Genomic DNA, 10,559 nt, shown 5'->3' with positions numbered 1-10,559 from the left:
TGGGGCCCACTCCTAGGTTCCAGGGCTAATCACCCTCATTTCACTGATTGTCCAAGAATCTGGCTCCACCCCAGGGATTCATGGACAGCTTCAGGGGAACAATTTCTCAATCTCAAGTACATGTCTTTAATTGAAATTTCCAAAACACACCCACTTTGGCCAATCCCCTGCAAACCAGCCAAAGCCAGGGCATTAGCTCTTGTCCTTCTGGCCAGCTGGTATCCCAGTCCTCTTTGACTGAATTTTAACCATCCCATGGCCCAAAGTGGTGGCCCAGCAAAGGAAGGAGCCCTACAAGGTGCTTCTTATTTGACCCCATTCCCTATTAACAACCTGCCCCTATGTTGTGGTCTAAACATGTGACTTCAGTACCCCAGAGCTGCAAACTCCTCTTGCACTGCTCCCATGTAACAGGGGAGGATCACAAGTCAGTTCTTTCCCTGGCAGCAGAATTGGTTAGGGGCAGCACCTAGGGTCTCACAGGGTTTCCATAGCAACAGAGATGAAGGCTGCTCAGCCCTGCCTTAGGATCTCCACCTCTGGTTGCACCTGCACAGCTCCCTCTGCTGGCCTGGCCAGAATTTTCAACCCTCTAGTGTTACTTAAAAGTATGAGCATAGGAAATAATTCTCACTGGAATTTTTTTTTTATCACTGCTCTCATAAAGGGTGCCTAAATTTTATCAAAATTTTACATAATAGATGGGTATTTGTTCTGCAGAGTTTCCATGTATATAATTCTGTGTTGGAAAGGTGAGGAAACGTCACCACCATTTGTGGTTGGAGAAGCATAGTTTTGGGCTGGTCCCACAGTGGACATAGCAACTGCCACACAACAGTGAAAACGTCCATCCGAGATGAATTATCAACCACAAACATTAAAGCCCCATCCGTTAGGCTGCCAAGAAAAGGGTACATTCTCTTCCGTGGGTCTGGAGCTGATGGTAAGAGACTGTAGGGACTGACAAGTTGGCTTTCCAAAAGTATCAAAGTTCACAAAGGGTTTTTATTCTTTGATTTAATGAGCCTACTTTTTGAAATCTTTTTTAAGTAGTTAAGGATGTCGTCAAAGGTTTAGCTGTAGGACCTTTAGTGAAGCGCTGTTTAGAAAGTCCAATCCTAGAAGTGTGATTGGATAAATGGTCTTGGATGTGCAGTGTGTTCCATTCACAACAATTTTGAGAAACTATATGTTGGCATCTGAAATGTATGTGATATTTTTAGTATAAAAGGTTATAGGCCTATTATAGGTCTGCAATTAAAATATACATTGCATGTTTAAAAAATTTGACTAGATATGTGTCAAATGTTTCCACTGTTATTTCTGGATAATGATATTATGGATTATTTTTAATATTAGTTTTCCTTAGCTGCATTTTCTAGAACAAACAAGTCTTCTGCAATTACGAATGTGCACGTAACAGAAAATACAGCAGTTTCAATCCTATGTTTTTACCTTGGCTCTACAAAATTAGCGACCACTTATCCAAACTAGACATGCAAGGCACCAAGCATTCTAAAACTGCTGTCAAACAGCTGGACAATGTTTTATCATAATGATACCTCACCTCCCAGCTTTTGCCCAGAAATGTTTTTTTTTTTTTTTCCTAGGAAAAGTAGGGCTCCATCTCTCTTTGGTGATGTTCCCACCTCAGCTTCATGTGGTGGGAAATTGCTTTTTATTCTTCACCTTAGGCTTTTTGCAATACAAGTACACTTTTAGGGTCATGATTAATGTGTTTTAATGGACTGCCCATTTTAAAAATCAATGAAACAAATTTATATTAAAAATAGAAAGCAATTAGATTTGGATGACCTATTTTTAATCAACCCCATTATTTATGGACCTGAAAACTCTGAGGACATCTTTCTCTGAAGCATTCAAGGATCAGCTCTTCTGCTATTCTGTATGAATAGTTTGAGAACAGAAGGCACCAGGTTAATTGATAATTTGCTAGAGACTTAAAAAAAATGACTTACCTTAGAAGTGTCCCAGGATTACCTCTCCTCTTTGACAAGTCATTGCAGTTCTATCTTTCCTCCCAGGGTCAACTGTGGTTTGTGGGAACAGAAGACACTCTGTTCTGGGTTTTGTGAAGTTCTGGTACATCCAGACCTTACTTAAAGTTAACTTTTACTCTCATAGTGTTTGCTCTTCTCTCAACTACCTTTATCTTTTTATATTCAACTACCGTCGCCATCATTCTTGTAAAGTTATTTCTTGCAGGAGATAAGAATTTCTGTCTTTTTCATTTACCACAATGATTTCTTAACATGGTTATAAAATGTACAGAAAGTGGGCTTTTTAGGAATTCTCACTTCTCACCTGTTTTCTCATCTTCTGTATTTTGGATGTCTTGCTTATATCCCAGGTTTTTTTTTTTTTTTTCTACTTCTATTGCTGAGTGGGCTGTGTATTTTGGAACTCTTTACAATTTTTTTCCGAATTCTATTGTTCTGTATTTGACGAAAGCAATAAAAACTCCCATTTCTGTATCTACTCCTTTCCATGCTCATGAGTAGTGTTTTTACCACACATTGAATTTATTATGCAAATGTTATGTTCTTCATTTTTAGTCATTCCCTCTGAAATTGATGATATAATCTGCTAGTGTTCAGAGGAGAAACTATGGAAACCAATGTCTCCTTTATTTGGAATATTCTTTAGTTTGCAGTGAGTGTCCTTGAGCCTGATTGTCTACCTCTGTCTACCTCTGGAGGACCTGTGAATTCCTCATACCCTGACACAAAATGAACAAACCTTTTAGAATCTCTAAAAGTAGGAAAGAGAGTTTTATTTGAGGCCAAGTTAGGACAGCTGTCCAGGGAAACACGCTCTTCACCAGGAAGAAAGTGTTCCAAGAGAATGAACAGTTTTTATAGGGCTATATACTTTTTACATCTTGTAAAATTGCAAAAGATTATATATTAACACTTAGGAATCAGCAGTTTTATTCTCAAGGAATGCAGGGAGTGGGAACATTGATCCATATCTCAAGGACAGGACGGGTTTTCCTTAAGGCTACTTATTCACAAAGCAGGTTTACAAGGCACAAATCAGGCCTTGTATTGAACAAAGTTTATCTACAGTCATGTTGACTTGGAAAGGAACCTAAAATGACTTCCCTTTTACATCAGCCCTTTAGAGAGTTTTCCTGTTATCATTATTTGAAAAATTTTAGTTAGTTTTGATTAGGTATAATTTATAGATAGTAGCATTTATTGATTCAGTGTCGGGTCTATGAGTTTTGACAAATACAGTCAGGCAATAGCCCCCATGGCCAAGATATAGAAGAGTTTCATCAAACCCCAAAATTCTCTTCTGCTTCTGTTGTCAAACCCTTAACCACCCCCAGACCTGGGCCACCACCTTAGGATTCCTGATTTCAAGTGTAATTCTGTTATGGTCAGAGAATCCCCCTCGGTGTGATTACTGTTCTTTTAAATCTGTTGAGGATTTTTTTTTTTTTTTTTTTTTTTTATGGTCCAAGATAGGGTCAATCTTGGTGACTGCACAACTTGAAAAGAATATATATCCTGCTCTTGTCTTGTGTCAATTAAGTCGAGTGTGATTGTGTTATTCAGGTCCTTCATACCCTTACTGATTTTCTGTCTACTTGTCTTTATCAATTATGGAGAGGAGAATTTTGAATTTTTCAACTGAAATTGTGGATTTGTTTCTTAATTCAGTTCTATCAGTGTTCATGTATTTTGAAACTCTGCTGCTAACTACGTTTAGGATGGTTATGTCTTTTTAGTGCACTGTCAGTTTACCCTTTTATAATGTCCCTCTTTATTTGTGGCACATTCTTGCCCTGAAATCTAACTTGTCTGTTCTTGAGATAACCATTCCATCTTAGTTTTGATTACTGTTTGAATGGTGTATCTGTTGTGCCCAAGATTGCGAATCCGAGAAACCACCAAGGAGCCGACACCGATGCAAGCACACGAGGGTTTATTTACAAGCTCGAGCCTGGGTCCAAGTATACCCGACACAGCGGAGCAGGGACTTGGACCCCGAAGTGGGTTACAGCTGGGTTTTTTATAGGCTGGCCTAGGGGATTTTCAGAAGGGGTGGAGGAATTTCTCAAGTTCTGTTTACGTTCTGATATGGGGCTTTCAAGGGCATTGAGCTCGGTTCTCATTTTAATATGGGACTTTCTACCACGGGTGTGGGCTCTGTTGTCTTTCTGATACAGGATTCCCTGCTGAGGACATTCTGCAGTTTTTCCTGCAAAGTTCAGCTCTTATTCACAGGGGCCTAAGATGGCTGTACTTGTGCTAATGCTAAACTTGAGGTGGAATGGCCTTGATTTTTCTCGGCCTCCACAATATCCTTTTCCATTCATTTTCTTTTAATTTATGTCTTTATGTTTAAAATAGACTTCTTATAGACAGCCTATAGTAGGGTATTGCATTAAAGAAATTCAATCTGGGGGATCCCTGGGTGGCTCAGCGGTTTGGCGCCTGCCTTTGGCCCAGGGCGCGATCCTGCTTCTCCCTCTGCCTGTGTCTCTGCCTTTCTCTCTCTCTCTATGTCTATCATAAATAAATAAATAAATAAATCTTAAAAAAAATAAAGAAATTCAATCTGGTATCTCTGCTTATTATTTAGTGTGTAGATCATGTACATTTTGCTTAATTATCGATATGGTTGGAATGCAATCTGCTTGAATCCTGCATGTTTTCTCTTGTCCCACCTTCTTTTAGTTCTTGTTTCCTCTAACTGAGCTTACTTTCAGATTAATTATTTTCTATGATTCCATTTTATCTCCCAATTATTGACTTAAACGTGTTTAAATGGTTGTCCTATGGTTTAAAACTTAATTTTTGATTTCTCAGTCTACCTTCGAATGATATCATATCACTTCAAATATAGTGTAAGAGCCTTGAAACAGTATAACTCCAATTCCTATATCCCTTCCTTTGTGCTATTCTTATCACACATTTTACTTTTACACATTATAAATCCTGTAACACATTGTTTCTATTTTTGCTTCAGATAGTTATTTTTTAGAGTAAATGAGAATATGCAATTTTTTATATGTACTCTCATTTTTACCATTTCTGGATATCTTAATTTTTTTTTAAATAAAAAATCTGCTATCATTGTCCTTCTCCCTAAAGAATTTTCCTTAACATTTCTTTTAATATGACTGCTGGCAATAACAGTTCTTGGCATTAAAAAGTATATTTTTTTTCTTGGCTTTTTTTGTTTTTTGTCTGAAAAGCTCTTCATTTGGTCTTCAGTGTGAAAAGTAATTTTTAAAAAGTTTTACTTATTTATTCATGAGAGACACAGAGAGAGAGGCAGAGACATAGGCAGAGGGAGAAGCAGGCTCCCTGAGGGAGCCTAATGTGAGACTTGATCCCAGGACTCCGGGACCATGACCTACGCCAAAGGCAGACGCTCAACCACTGAGCCACCCCAGGTGTCCCTGAAAAATAATTTTTTAAAAGATTTTATTTATTTATTCATGAAAGACACACACACACACACACACACACACAGAGGCAGAGACATAGGCAGAGAGAAAAGCAGGCTCCATGCCGGAAGCCTGATGTGGGACTCGATCCAGGGACTCCAGGATCACGCCCTGGTCCAAAGGTAGGTGCTAAACCCCTGAGCCACCCAGGCATCCCCTGAAAAATAATTTTGATGGTGTCTGCAGCATAGTGTAGCAGGGGTGCAGGACTCTGGGCCAGACTGCCTAGTTCAGAGCTTGCCTCTGTCACTTCCTAGTTGTGTGATCTTGGTAAAGTATTTACCTTTTTGGTGCTTCTGCTTTCTCATCTGGGGGTAGGTAAAGCATTCTCTTCCTGGGGTTCTGATGAAGATTGCAGTTCTACTACATAGTGAGTGGGCCTTAAGCCTTTGTTTAGTAAATTAATTCTTTAATAGCTGCTGAGGATGGCACAGCTTGCATGTATCACCCTTTGTCTAACTGACTCACTACTGATGAGTAGATGGTTCTCATCTTTGATCTCTAACTATTGAAAAAACCAGAGTTCTTCATTTCCTTGTGCCTGCATTCCACAGATTGAGAAGGATGTGGAAGTGAGCAGAGATAATTCAGAATTGGTAATTGCAACGAATTGGTAATTGCATGTAGAATTTGATAAACTTTGCCAAACTGCTTCCTTTGTGGTCTACCAGTTTATAGTCGGACAAGAAGTGTCCTCCTTAGTGTCATGTGCTATCAGAATCTTTGACCTTTGCTTTTCTGATCTGCTGATCTAGATAAACTCTTAGCTTGTGTTAGTTTTCCTTATTATGTTGAGCATATTTTTATAGGTTGAATGGCCATTTTTTTTCTTTTTTTTCTGTAAACTGTCCTTTTTTGGTCCTTTGCCAATGATAGGCTCTGCTTAGGGGGGTCGATGGGCCTCAAGGATGGCCTTGATTGAATGACTCTTTGAAAGGGTAATGTAAGGGGATGGGGTGTGGGGTGGGTACTGGGGCAACTCACTTCTTATAAGTGGTAGTAACAATAACTGTTCACGGAGCAGACTGTGCTAAGCAACTTACATATATAGTGTCTTTCAATCATTTGAGCAAAGGAGGGGGACAACTCATGTGAAATCACAACTCTGCAGCTTGTGACTAAGGCCACCTTGGGTGATTCATCTGAATGTCAGATCCATCAGCTGGAAAATGGGAATAGTGTTTACTTCATAGAGTTGTGGAAATTCAATCAGACAAGCTGTGTAAAAACACCTGGTCCAGTGCTTGACTTGAACTGTGACGGCCGCTAAGGAACATAATTCGCTGACTTGCAAACATGGGGCTGGGGAGCAGGCTGATGAGAGGGGTTACTTCTAAGTGTCCTTGAAATGCCCTGAGTGGCAGTGATGGGAGCCTGTCAATCCAGAGTATGTAGTTAGAATGGAATCTGGGTGGAGGCACCATCTTCCAATTAGCATCCCAAATCTCCAAGCCTGGAAAGAACTACCAAGTGATTTCAGAGAATAGCTCTTGGATCTAGCTTTAAAGTTTTAAAGAGCCAAATGGAAACCAAATAAGTATTAGTGCAAGTATAATACTTACAGAGATTTCTAAGTGGCTCTGCAACAGGGGCTTTAGCTAAATTACTTTCCCCCTCCTCTTTTTGGAGGGCAGCACTTTTGCATTTTCCAGGTATCTACTTTGTGCTTGCTTTCTTGGCTTTTACAGGACACCTACCGTGTTGTGGATGGAGCCTAATGGACCATTTTGCCCCAGAAAGGTCTGACAATATCACACTTCTTTGCCACAACCTTGAACGGCGGCAGGCGGGCAATAATGTTGCCTTTCAGGCTGTGGCTCTCCTTCTCACCAGATCATGAGGCTTGTGGTTACCCTGATGGCTTTGAGGACAAAGGAAATTTCTAAGCCATGGTGCTTTTTTGGGCTGCCTTCCTTTGAACAGCCTGTCTGTTGGAAAGATGAGGTTCAATTCCACTCCATTCATTGGGGATTATTACATCCATCTTGGTGTCTATTTGTTCTTTAATTGAGTACAAGTCTCAGCAAGGGGAGAATGCCCATTAATGTCACAGACAGGGTCAGATGTGAAACCAACGTCCTGGAAGTTAGGCTCATGCAACCCACTGCTGGGAAGAGCAGGTAACAAGGGACCAGGTCTCATCATTCATGGAAGCAGGTCAAGAAGGCAGGCATGACTTTTTCAGACTATGTGAAAAAGCCCTCATTGCTACTCATCTACACAGTACTTATGTTTCCTCTCGGCTGGAGAACCTGGATGCCAACATTTGGGAACACAGTTGTACACAGCCATGGCTATACAATATATTTACATGGAAGCCCGAATATATGGTCTTTCTTTCTTCCTGCCTATTGGAGGGGAATCCAGAATCCAGAACAGTGGACAGCGCCGCCACTAAACCGTAACAGTTAGAGTAATGATGACAATAAATATACTTTCTTGGTTGTTGTTAAAACCCTTCTTTTTAAAATGCATTTAGCATTATAGAAGACTGCATAAAAACATCCATGTACAGCAGAAAGGACACTTGTAAAGCAAACACCACTGGAACTTCACGAAGATCAAGAAATGAGACATTGCCAGCCCCCCGCCTCCCCGGCGGGAAACTCACTGTATGCCCCCTCCCACTGAAGAGACCTCTGTTCTGACTTTGTGATGATAGCACCCCCACTCTCCTGCAGTTTTGCCCCTGTGAATGCACCCCTTAAACGATAGGTTCTTTTGGCCTGTTTCTGAGCCAAGAACGTACAATATGGTTTCCTTTGTAATGTGCTGCTCTATCAGGTTGGGAGGAGGACTTTGAGATGGAGTCTGAGGCAGGAGGTTTATTTGGGGGCACTTGGGACCCCTGTGGGAGGGAGGGGATGGAAATAGGTGTGGGCCCAGGGAGAAGTCGGCTGCCCCCCTGGTGGTTGTGGTGCTAGATGGCTCTTTGAATTGCCCCAAGTTGGACCAAGATGGCCAGGCCTGGATCTAGGCCCCCCAGGAGGGAGCACAACCTTAGGCCAGGTGCCCTCTCTCTACAGCTGAGGCAAGCCCAGAAGAGGCTCCGGCTAAAGGCATCTGCACGCCAAGGAACTTGAGGGTTGTCTTCTCTATCGACATGGGAAGATGGTGCCATACTTTCACCATACGGTCACCATACTTTCAAGGGCCACAAAATTGTTTTAACTTTTTTTACATTAAAAGAAAAAATGGATATAGTCACCTTGGATTATATTAGTCTTTATACCAATGCAATCATAAAAATATAAATTTTAACATATATGTATTTTTTTAATGAAGGAAGAGATTCATAAAAGCAACATTACTGTGGCACATGAACGTCATACTGCTGTCTTGTTGGGTCCTGTGTCACAGGGGTCTAGGTGGCACAGCACAGCATCCCCTACAGTCAGTGAGTGTGGTATTTGCTTTTGGCATCAGATAATACTTTTTTATTTTATTAAGACATTACCTCACTGCCTCACTCCCCAATTTTGCTGAACACTTTATCATTAATTGTATCAACTGCCATTTTGGCATCTATCAATATGATTGTGTTGGTTTTCACCTTCACCCATCTAGTATTGTGACTTGCCTTCATTAGCTTCCCAATGTTATGTAATCCCAGAATATACCCATCCCACTTGGTCAGAGAGCTTTGTTCCTTCTCCTGCTGCTGGACTGTATTTTTATCCATCATTATAAGTGAGCGTGATCCATAATTTTCTGCCTTTGTCTTATCCTATTCAGGTTTTTATTGTCTTAGCAACTGCTTGTTTGGTTGAGCAAATTGGGAACCTTTCCATATTTCATGTATGTATTGAAAAGTATAAATGACATGAGGATTATTTGTTTAGCAAAACTGGCAAAACCTTATGACAAAGCTCTGTGAGATTTGAGACATGTTTAGTGTGCAATAAATGTCTCCTGCCTAGTTCTTTTAAATTATAAATCCCAAATGGTGCCTCATGGAAAACTTGTTTTGCAAGATCTTAAAATATTTCCCTGGTTGAAAATGTCAGTTTAAGCCCCCAATCTTCCTTTGCACAGATATTGGTTCAAAGGACAGTCTTCAATAAATATTCTGTGTTCTAAACTCCATCACAAAGTCTGCTTCCTAGGGAACCCAATCGGAGACAGTTATTTCCAAGAGTGGTTTTAGAAACAAGATTATAGTAGTTTCCTAGGGCTGCCCTGACAAATGACCAGGAACTGGGTGGCTTAAAACAAGTCTGGAAATTAGAACTCTAAATTGATGTGTCAGCAGGGTTGGCTCCTTCTCTAGGCTCTGGGGGAGAATTTGGTGGCTGCTGACAATCCTTGGTATTCTTGGCTTCTAGATGCTTGGCTCAGCTCTAGTTTCTGTCTCCATCCTCATTTCACCTTCTCCTCTGTCTTCTTGCCTTCTCTGATAAAGACATTTGTCATTGGACCTAGGGTCCACTCTAATCCAGGATGATCTCATTTCAAGGCCTTCACTTTAAAGACAACTGCAAAGATTTTTCCAATACAATTCCATTTACAGGTTCTGAGAGACATATCTTTTTGAGGGACCACTGCTCAGCCCGCTACATAGGGGATAAGATGGGATTTTGGGTCCTGTCCTGATGGGAGCCAGGTACCAAGCGGAGGTCTAATCGTTGCCTCTTTCTCTGGTGGTGGATGGGGATGGTGGAGTGTTGGAAGGGATTGTGTTAGCTGCTGTAGTGTTTCAGGCAGTGGGACATGGAGGGGAAGTAGCAGCTCTAAGAGCCATGGAATAGGATGGACTGATGTTCTGGGTATAGCTAATAAAAAGCTGAAAGCAGAGGTCTCCTTGGTAGCATAGAAAGAGGCACATCTCCTGCAGAAGAGAGGCAGAGTATGCTGAGGTTCAGGCCCAAGACCGAATGCTCAGTGTGGCTGAGCTCTGGAAAACGTGAAATGCCCAAACAAGGCAGGTGTGCTGTGCCCAGGTCAGGGTTCTGGTTGGGAAAGAAGAGGAAGTTCAGACTGGTGTCTCCAGCAACTGGCATTTCCCAGAGCCTTGGAAAGACTTTGCTGGTCCTTATGAGTGAGCACCTCCTCCGCTGTCACTTGGAGACAGGGC

Source organism: Vulpes lagopus, chromosome 8, assembly GCF_018345385.1.
Source record: "Vulpes lagopus strain Blue_001 chromosome 8, ASM1834538v1, whole genome shotgun sequence".
Classification (NCBI taxonomy): Eukaryota; Metazoa; Chordata; class Mammalia; order Carnivora; family Canidae; genus Vulpes; species Vulpes lagopus.
Note: the sequence above shows the minus strand (reverse complement) of the source record.